Source organism: Papaver somniferum, chromosome 3 (genome assembly GCF_003573695.1).
Source record: "Papaver somniferum cultivar HN1 chromosome 3, ASM357369v1, whole genome shotgun sequence".
NCBI lineage: Eukaryota > Viridiplantae > Streptophyta > Magnoliopsida > Ranunculales > Papaveraceae > Papaver > Papaver somniferum.
This window is the reverse complement of record NC_039360.1, coordinates 73,515,862-73,525,764: the sequence shown is the minus strand read 5'-3', so window position 1 is coordinate 73,525,764 and position 9,903 is coordinate 73,515,862.

Here is a 9,903-nt window from a genome sequence, read left to right as displayed (position 1 = left end):
GAGTGCCAGGGGCGTTTGAAGCGTCCTTGCCATTCTTGACAAGTCTTGGCTTATACTGCACTCGGCCCGAAGAAAACCCCACTTAGGGTGCAGTCTCGTAACCATAAGCCCTATAGGTAAAAGTGATAAGAGGCTGCGAAAACAACTGGTTGTTGTTAAGACCGGATGTGAGGAGCTAACCTTGTATGGTAGAAGTACGCCTCCTTTAAGGGGAAACCAGGGGGAGATAAGGGCGGCACCCTCCATTAGGGAGCTGATAAGTGTCTTAAGACGCAAATGTCATGAGGCTTTTTACTCGCAAGGGTATTAAGGCTTGTCATATTTTGCAACAATCCTGAAGAGGCAATAATACTAGAGAAAAAGATAAGACGAGATCAATGGGTCATTACATGAAAGTGTGAAGACGTCCTGCGATTTCGTCGCAAGACGACAATGTCATGGGGCTTTATTTTCGAAAAATATTTAGGCCTGTCATATTGTCGCAACAATCCTGAAGAGGCAATAATGCAAAAGAAAAAGTTAAGGCAAGATCAATGGGTTTTTGCATGAAAGTGCAAAGACGTCTTGTGATTTTTTCGCAATGACAAGAGGTGGAAAAATAAGACCTTTAACTAGGAAGGCAAAATAAGACCACATAAGAAAATGAGTAAGCAAGTAAGCTTGCGAGAATGATTATATGTAAGCAAACAAGCTTGCGAATATGTACATGGAAATGAAACTGAGGCAGTGAAAATGCCGCAGACTTGATATTATGATCATACTGTTGTGAGATACTAATAGTGCAGGAAAGAGGAAAGATGAAACACAAGTAAGAACTTGTGAGGAACAATAACTACACGAAGAGGAATGCATACACTAAAGAAAAAGCCAGAGAAATGAAGAATGGAAGCAATTTAAAGCTACATCAATTTTAGACGGCAAAATGAGCTAAGTAACACAAACATTAACTATACATTGCAATAGATAAGCATTCTCATCATACAAGCATCATAAAAGCATTGCACAAGCATTTCATGGCATAAACATCGCATACACATTTCATAACATAATCATCACATAAGCATTAGATTCGCAGAGTTATTCAGAATTTCGCAGAATTATTCAGAATTTCGCAGAGTTATTCAGAATTTCGCAGAATTATTCAGAATTTCGCAGAATTGTTCAGAATTTCGCAGGATTATTCATAATTTCGCAAAATGATTCAAAATTTCGCAGAATGATTCAAAATTTTGTCCAATGTGTCAGAATTTTGCAGAATGTGATTATTCCGAATGATATGATTATTTCGCTCAATTATTTCACACAATTATAAGCAACTTGAAGAGATTATACTATCACATGAGCACAACACATGAGACAGAGGCAAGATAAGAATGAGGAAACAATTCGCACATTCAACATTTTCTCAAAGATTCTACCCTCATAGATAAAGAACAGATGCAACTATGGATTACCAAGAAAACATTTTATGTTCTTTATCTTCTCGGCAAGAATCACCTAAAATGGAGTAATAATTTCGCATGAATAGAGGCAATACTTATTATTCTCATTCAAGGACGGATACTTCTTATATTTCGAGAATTGAATATTTCTTATACTTCATCGAGGATACTTCATGCTTCTTATACTTCTTCAAGGATACTTCATACTTCGCATACTTCAAGAGATGATACTTCTTATTTACTTCGCAACGTTCCAGAACTTCATAAAAGAATAGAGGCAAGTACGTACTTTTCAAGTCCAGTATTCTTTCGCTCGTTCCTTCATCAGTAAAGATTAAAGACTACTCCAACAACTTCAACAAGACGGATTTTTCCTTAAAGATTGCTCTTCAAGCAATATTCAAGAAAAAAGAGGCAAGATGTAGGATCCAAATATCGCACAATAATAAGATCTCGCGAGAATGTAGGGAAGCTTGCGAGAGAACGTAGTATGTGTTCAAATTAAGATCCAATGTGAGCCTGCGAGAATATCGCACGGTGATTCCGAAATTAGGGGAAATATTAGCTGTATCCCACCACATATGAACTGTCATCCACTATGTAAATATCTATATAAAGAGAAAGGTAGGAGAGAGAAAAGTAACTGGTATTATTATTATCTTCTTATTCTTCCCCAAAAACCAGAGAGAGAGAGAGCTCCAAATACTCATTAATGGAGTCTCAATTGTAATCCATATGTAATTACAAATAATCATAGTAAAACCTAACCCCGTAGATGTAGATCAAATTGATCGAACCACGTAAACCTTGTGTCTCTTTACAATTTTAGCATTCTTATCATAATTTTTATGTTTAGATCTACAAATTATTACAAGGGGTGTGTTGTAGGATTTCCTACAACTACAAGAACGTTAAATGAGGCCCAACAAAACTACACAACCACTGAAAAAGAGTTGTTAGCCATTGTTTTTGCTTTGGAAAAGTTTCGCTCTTATCTAATTGGTACAAAAGTTGTTGTCTTTTCTGATCATGCAACACTTAGGTACTTGCTAATGAAGAAAGAAGCGAAACCGAGGCTCATACGATGGATTCTACTTTTGCAAGAGTTTGATATTGAAATCAAAGACAAGAAAGGAATTGAGAATACCGTTTCGGATCATTTGAGTCGTCTTGTTGTGGACAAGGAAGCTATCCCATTGCGTGAAAGTTTCCCGGATGAGCAACTATTCTCAATTTCCTTTGGAGAACCATGGTATGCTGACATTGTGAACTACTTGGTGTCTAAACAAATTCCAAAGAACTTGTCTCGTGCTGAGAGGGACAAACTTTAGAGGTTAGGGAACCAATACATATGGGATGATCCATACTTATGGAAACAAGGTAGCGACCAAGTATTACGAAGGTGCGTTCCCGAATCCGAGTTTAATTCTATCTTGTCTTTTTGTCACTCCTATGCTTGCGGAGGACATTTTGGGAGTAAGAGAACCGCCTACAAGGTACTTGAAAGCGGTTTCTATTGGCCAACCTTGTTTAAAGATGCATATATATTTTGTACAACTTGTGATAGGTGCCAAAGAACAGGCAATCTAGGAGCCCGAAATCAAATGCCACAAACTTTTATTCAATTTATTGAAGTTTTCGATATATGGGGTATTGATTTTATGGGTCTTTTTGTCAACTCTCATGGGAAGTTTTATATCTTACTTGTTGTTGATTATGTCTCCAAATGGGTGGAAGCTAAGGCCACCCCTACTAATGATTCTAAAGTGGTTTCAAATTTTTTGCAAGCTAATATCTTTGCAAGGTTTGGAATTCCAAGAGCCATAATTAGCGATGGGGGTTCTCACTTCAAAAACAGGATCTTACAAACCTTGTTGAAGAAGTACAATGTGTCGCACAAGATTGCAACACCTTATCATCCCAAACAAATGGACAAGCCGAGGTTTCTAACCGGGAGGTGAAATCCATTCTAGAGAAGACGGTGAATCCAACAAGGAAATATTGGAGCATGCGGCTTAATGATGCTTTGTGGGCTTATAGAACCGCATACAAGACACCTATCGAGATGTCTCCCTTTAGGCTTGTGTATGTAAACCTTGTCATTTACCCGTTGAAATTGAGCATAAGGCGTTTTGGGCTATTAAGCAATGCAATATGGAGATGGATGGGGCTGGAAAGCAAAGGAAGTTACAACTCCAAGAGCTAGAGGAGCTTCGCAATGATGCATTTGAAAGCTCACGCATTTATAAGGAGAAAACGAAGGCTTTTCATGATAACATGATTTCTAGGAAACAATTTTGCATTGGGCAGAAAGTGCTTTTGTTTAGTTCTCGCTTGCATTTATTTCCGGGTAAATTAAGGTCACGTTGGATCGGACATTTTATTGTTACTAATGTGTTTTCTCATGGTGCAGTAGAAATTCGTAGCATAGCTACAGGCAAGGAACTTAAAGTTAATGGGCACCGGTTGAAACCATATTATGAGAATTTCACTTCCGAAGTGGTGGAAGGAGCTAATTTTGTGGATGCACTCCCTCTGGAGGAGGCATAGAAAGCAAGGAGATAGTCGGGCTGACGACTTTAAACCAGGCGCTAAATGGGAGGCAACCTATAGGATGAGTATTTCTTGTCTTATTTTTATATTCTTGTTTTGTTTTTAGCTTTTTCTTGTCTTGCATTTACTTTTTCTGATTTCTTGTCACCTTTTGTTATATGATTTCCCACCTTGACTTTCTTTGGACGATTCAATTTACATTGAGGACAATGTAAAGTTTAAGTGTGGGGGAGTGGTTAAGCATTTGCATTGTAAATTTTTCATGAAATTTTCAACTTTTATGTAAAATAGTGAATAAGAAAACTCCAACTTGTGGTTAGTTTAGAGTCACATAGTATACATGTCGCTAAGATTGTAGGATCATAATCTCGCAACGATAATGTCTCAGCGAAATTATCAACAACACAACACAACAGCGTCGCAGAACAATTTCAGACTTGATACGATAAACGACGTCCGCTAGAATCACGAGAAAGATGTGATGGTCCTGCGAAAATTAGAGAGATTGCGAAATTAACATTTGTAAGGTTGCGAGAATGTCGCAGACCATACCCTAAAGTAAAGGACAGATTAGCTGTCATCCACTATGTATTTCTCTATAAATAGTCGTTCAAGTTGTAAAGAAGAAGGGAAGATCTTTTTGAGTAAGAAACAAGTAAATAGGAGAGAGAAAGTCTAGAGCAGAGGTCATTCTTGATTCCTTTATCTTTTCTTGTAAGAACATTCAAAGATCGATCAGTAAAATTAAGAGTGTAAACCTAAAAATGAGTTGAGTAATAATGAAATCATATGAGCGGTGTAGTGTAGGATTTCCTGCAACTACATAATGGCGCTAGAAACAGGGACGTATTGAAGATTATTCTAGAAAAAAAATTGAAGATTAATATTGAGATTTATGAAGATTTAGAGTGATTGATTAAGAATTTTACATAATTTCTTGCAATATTGTAAACATTGAAGAAATGGATAGAAGAAGAAATACATCCGAACAACCGACTACTGTTAGAAGAATCAAGAGAATTGATGGGAGAGAAAGAAATGAAATGGGAGAATCTACTAGAATGAGAAGTAATAGAGAAAATCAAATTCAACCACCAATTCAACAAACACTAGTACAAGGGAGGAATACAGATTATGATAGGGTGAGTATACACACTTGGCAATCAAATTCGGCAGAAGAAGTAAAAGAAGAGCAACAAACCAGAAACTATAGACAGGCAGAGAGAAATCAAGAAGCATATGAAGGAATAACTCATGGAGATGAAGAAATTGGAGCGTTAGAAATGTTGAGACGAAGAATACATGAAGAAAGAAGAGTTGAGGCAGAAGAACGTGCAAATCTAACAAGGCAAAATCACGAATTGAGGATGGAAAATATGAAACTACAGAGTAGAAGATCGAGAAGTATTACAAAATCATATTCAAGATCGACTAGAAAAGAAATGGGGCGAAACTCACCCACAATCAATGCTGGAAACAATATTCAAGAAGAAATATCAAATCCTAATGTAGAATACCGCGAAAATAGAGAAAGAGATGATGATCGTTACGTTCCACAAAATGAAACTTTTGATGATGGGCAAAATGGCATAAATCAAGGGAACGGACAACGTCAGGGACGAAATGACCAAGATGACGAAGGAAATCGAGAGGAAGGAAGAAGAATTTTACATGAAAGAGAAACTCAAAGAAATCAACAGACGATTGAAGAAGAAATTGAAAGACATTATGCTGAACAAGCGCGTTTAATTTGCGAACGTGAAAGATTGAGAGCGGAAATGGAAGAACAAGAGCTTCAGGAGACAATTCGCCAGAACAATCACGACAATCGAGAAAGAAGGCGTACACAAAATCGGAATAACGGTAATATCAATGAAGAGTACGATAGAATAAAGAGAATGGCTGAAAGGCAGCGAATAGAATTAATAAGGAATGAACAAAATCATGAAGGGGAAAATGAGAGACATAATCATTTACGAATTCAAGATAGGGATGAAGAAGAAACTCGCAGAAGAAGAGATGCGAAATTAAAAAGACCAATGGATCAAAATTCAGGTGTAAATAAACAAATCTTGAAAGAATTAGAAGAAATGAGAGGAATGCTAAATAATAGAGGAGAAGTAGGCAGAAGACAATTGGATGAAGCAATAGAAGAAGCTGCAAAAACTCCATTTACAAGGGAAGTACAATTAGGAGGAATACCACCGAAATGCAATTTGCCCGCATTAACCAGCATTTTTGATGGAACAACTTGTGCAATTCAACACATTAAAGCCTATGTGAGGTGCATGTTGCAATGGGAAAATCATGATGCTGTATTGTGCAAATATTTCGCATCCAGCTTAACAGGAGAGGCGTTAAAATGGTTTGAAGGTCTACCAAAGAATACAATAACATCCTTCAATCATTTGCAGACTACATTCCTAGGGGCATATATAAGTAATAATTCTTCGCGACCTGGTATAGAAGATGTGTTTGGATTAAAACAGAGGATTGGCAAAAGTTTGAAACACCTGAATAAAATATGGAGAACTATGTGTAGCGAAATGGATGGCCGTGTAGATGAGAGATATCTTATATTATCATTTATCAATGCTATGTTTGCAACAAACCTATTGTATGTCCAAATTTTCAGAGTCAAGAATACGATCACAATGACTGAATTGCGAGAACTTCAAGAAGAATACATTTCTCTAGAGGAAAGGCAAAATGAAATGGAATCATATCCAGTTGCGAACACCAACTCACAAACAGCGAATGCAAGCTTATTACCCAAGCTAATAAACACAGTAGCGAATACTTCACAAGTACAACAAGAGAAGGTGACGGGTAACAATCAACAGAAACTAGTGGCTATGGGAAGCCGAGATCAAGAGGAGTATGAAAGAGAAATAAATTTCTATAATTGTGGTGGAAATAACAAGATTCAAAGACTCGATCAACCACAAGAAACTTATGGAGGTCAAAGACAAAACTATAATAGAGGACAAGGAGGTCACAAGGTAGTATGGGAAGAAATCAAGATGCCATCTCTAATGCAAGTGTGGAGAAAATATGGGAAGCTATAATTTGATGGAGAATATACCAACACCATGGAACATGGGAACGAAACCACCCCCAAACCACAGAAGCCATGAGTTTTGTTCTTATCATCATTTTCATGGACATACAACAAATGATTGCAGAAATGTAAAAAGAATTATTTTGAGAATGATAGATCAAGGAAAACTAAACCACTTTTTGGTAGGGCACCCACAATCTCAACCACTTCCATCACCCCCAGAGCATCACAAAGTGAACACGATGAAAAAGAAGGAAACATTCTTCATAGAAGTTGGTGCAAAAGCAAAAAATATATTCTGTCATTCTATCGTACATTCATATAAGACAATTGAAGATTTTCATGACAATGTTTTGAGTAGAGTGTTCGCAAGATATAACGATGGAAGAGAAATTATGAATATTGCGAAAATCTCGCCACTAGAGGAATGGCAGAAACAGATCATTTCTTTTACCGCAGAAGAAATTCCCGAAGGAGAAGAGGTGCATGATAATCCATTGGTATTAAAATTAGAAATTAATCCAAAACCAAAAGAAGATGAGGATGATGAAGCTGAAGATTCATGGGCAATTAATAGAATTCTAATCGATACTGGAAGCTCTGTGAACATCTTATTTTATCATACTTATAAAACTATGGGAGGAAGAGATGATGATCTTATACCATCAACATATAAGATATATGGTTTTAATGGTACTGCTAACAAGCCTAAAGAGGAGGTTACTATGCGAATTCCATTGAAAGGAATATCTTCCGAAATCTTATTATGTGTCGTTGATGTAGAATCACCTTACAATGCGTTAATTGGTCGACCTTGGCTACATGGGATTCAAGGTGTAGCTTCAAATTTCCACCAGTGCATCAAATTCCCTCACCCCAGTGGTGTAGGAATCATAAAGGGAGATTGGGTTGAAGGAAAGATGTGTTACGAAACTGAGATAGAATCTTGCGAAGGAAGAGCAAACAAGAAGGAAAACTGGCGACACAAAATCAAAGATACACAGAGAAGTGAGAGGTTGATGGTGGATGCAATTGAAAGAAAAGAAGAAGAGATGTTGCGAAACTAATGCTAGATCAGAATAAAAATGATGAACATACATGTAGTTGCAGGAAATCCTACACTACACCCTTCATATGATTTCATTGTTGATCAGCTCCTTTTAGGTTTACACTCTCAATTTTATTGATTAAATTTTGAATATTCTTACAAGAAAGATAAAGAAGTCAAGAATGATCTCTGCTCTGAACTTTCTCTCTCCTATTTACTTGTTTCTTACTCAAAAAAGATCTCTCCCTCTTTTACAACTCGAATGACTATTTATAAGGAAATACATAGTGGATGACAGCTAATCTGTCCTTTATTTTCGGATATGGTTTGCGACATTCTCGCAACCTTACAAATGTTAATTTCGCAAGCTCTCTAATTTTCGCAGGACTATCACATCTTTCTCATGATCCTTGCTGACGTCGGTTCTGAAATTGTTCTGCGACGCTATTGTGTTGTATCATTGATAACTTCGCTGAGACATAATTGTTGCGAGATTCTGATCCTACATCTTGCCTCTTCTCATATTTTCTCTACCAAGTAGAGAATGAGGTGACAAATGCCGTAGATGTTCTCTTCTTTACATTCTGCATTTGTCACACGTATTCTTTCTTCCGTTTCTTTCTCGACACGTCTTTTGTAGCCGTTGCCTTTTAACTGCTTATATATTTCCGTATTAATTGTGTTGATTTTCTCGAGGAGAAATTCCCTCTATATATATTCCTTCTCACTCTCTTTTTTTTTTTTTTTTCTCTCCAACTTCATCGTTCTCCTGCAAATTCCATTATTGCAACTTTTCTTCTTTCTTCTTCAACCTTCTTAAGTTCTTCTTCATCTTCATACTAGATCTTCATAGTTCGTAATTTTCTTCGAGACAATCTCCCTGCTATTATTTTTCATGGATTCATCAAGTTTAGTCTTCTCTTTTCTTCTTTATGAGTTTTGCTGAATTGATATATTTGAAATTGATCTTGTTTATTGCCTTATTTGATGTTGTCTATGTGATTCCCATACTCTTGTTATTTCAGCAAAAGCGGCTCCAACACTAAATTTACAGTTCAGAACCCTAACAATCCCAAATCACAGCATAAGGTTGTCACACATAAAATAAAGTCTGCGAATGAGAAGGTAGTAAGAAACACTATCTTTTTCTAACAGCAATATTGTTGCCTCTGTTTCTTATCTGGATTGTAATTCGCAGGGTGATAAAGATCTTCATAAACCTCACAAGAAATCTCGCCACCTTAAAACTGTTCCAACTTCTGTTCCCTTCCACCTACTCATTTCTTCCAAATCTCTTGCGACATCTTCGCAAGATAAACCTTTATCTCCAATTCGCGAAAATGCTGCCTCTGATTTCATTTCTTCCAAATCTCCTGCGACATCTTCGCAAGATAAACCTTTATCTCCAATTCGCGAAAATGCTGCCTCTGATTTCATTTTTTCAGTTGACCTTTCTATGACTGAAATTCCCCTTGTGGATCCTTCTGCGAATGAAACCTCTTCTCTTCCCATTGAGAATGTTTCTCAACCTTCTGTCTCTACCAGTTCTCTACCCAAGTCTCTTCCTCTGTCGAAAGAGACCGTGGAAGGGATAGATATTTCTTTCAAAGTTTTATCTGAAATTCTGGATGACGGCAAGAAGTCTTCTACTGATCCCATCAAGTCTAATGTTTGCGAGATTCTGAGCAAGCATTTGGATTCTGGCAGAGCTGACTCGCAGACAGCTTTAGAAAAAGAATGTAGTGCTCTTCGTCTTGAAAATCAGAAGCTTCAGAATGTTTTGCTGGATCGCGACAATC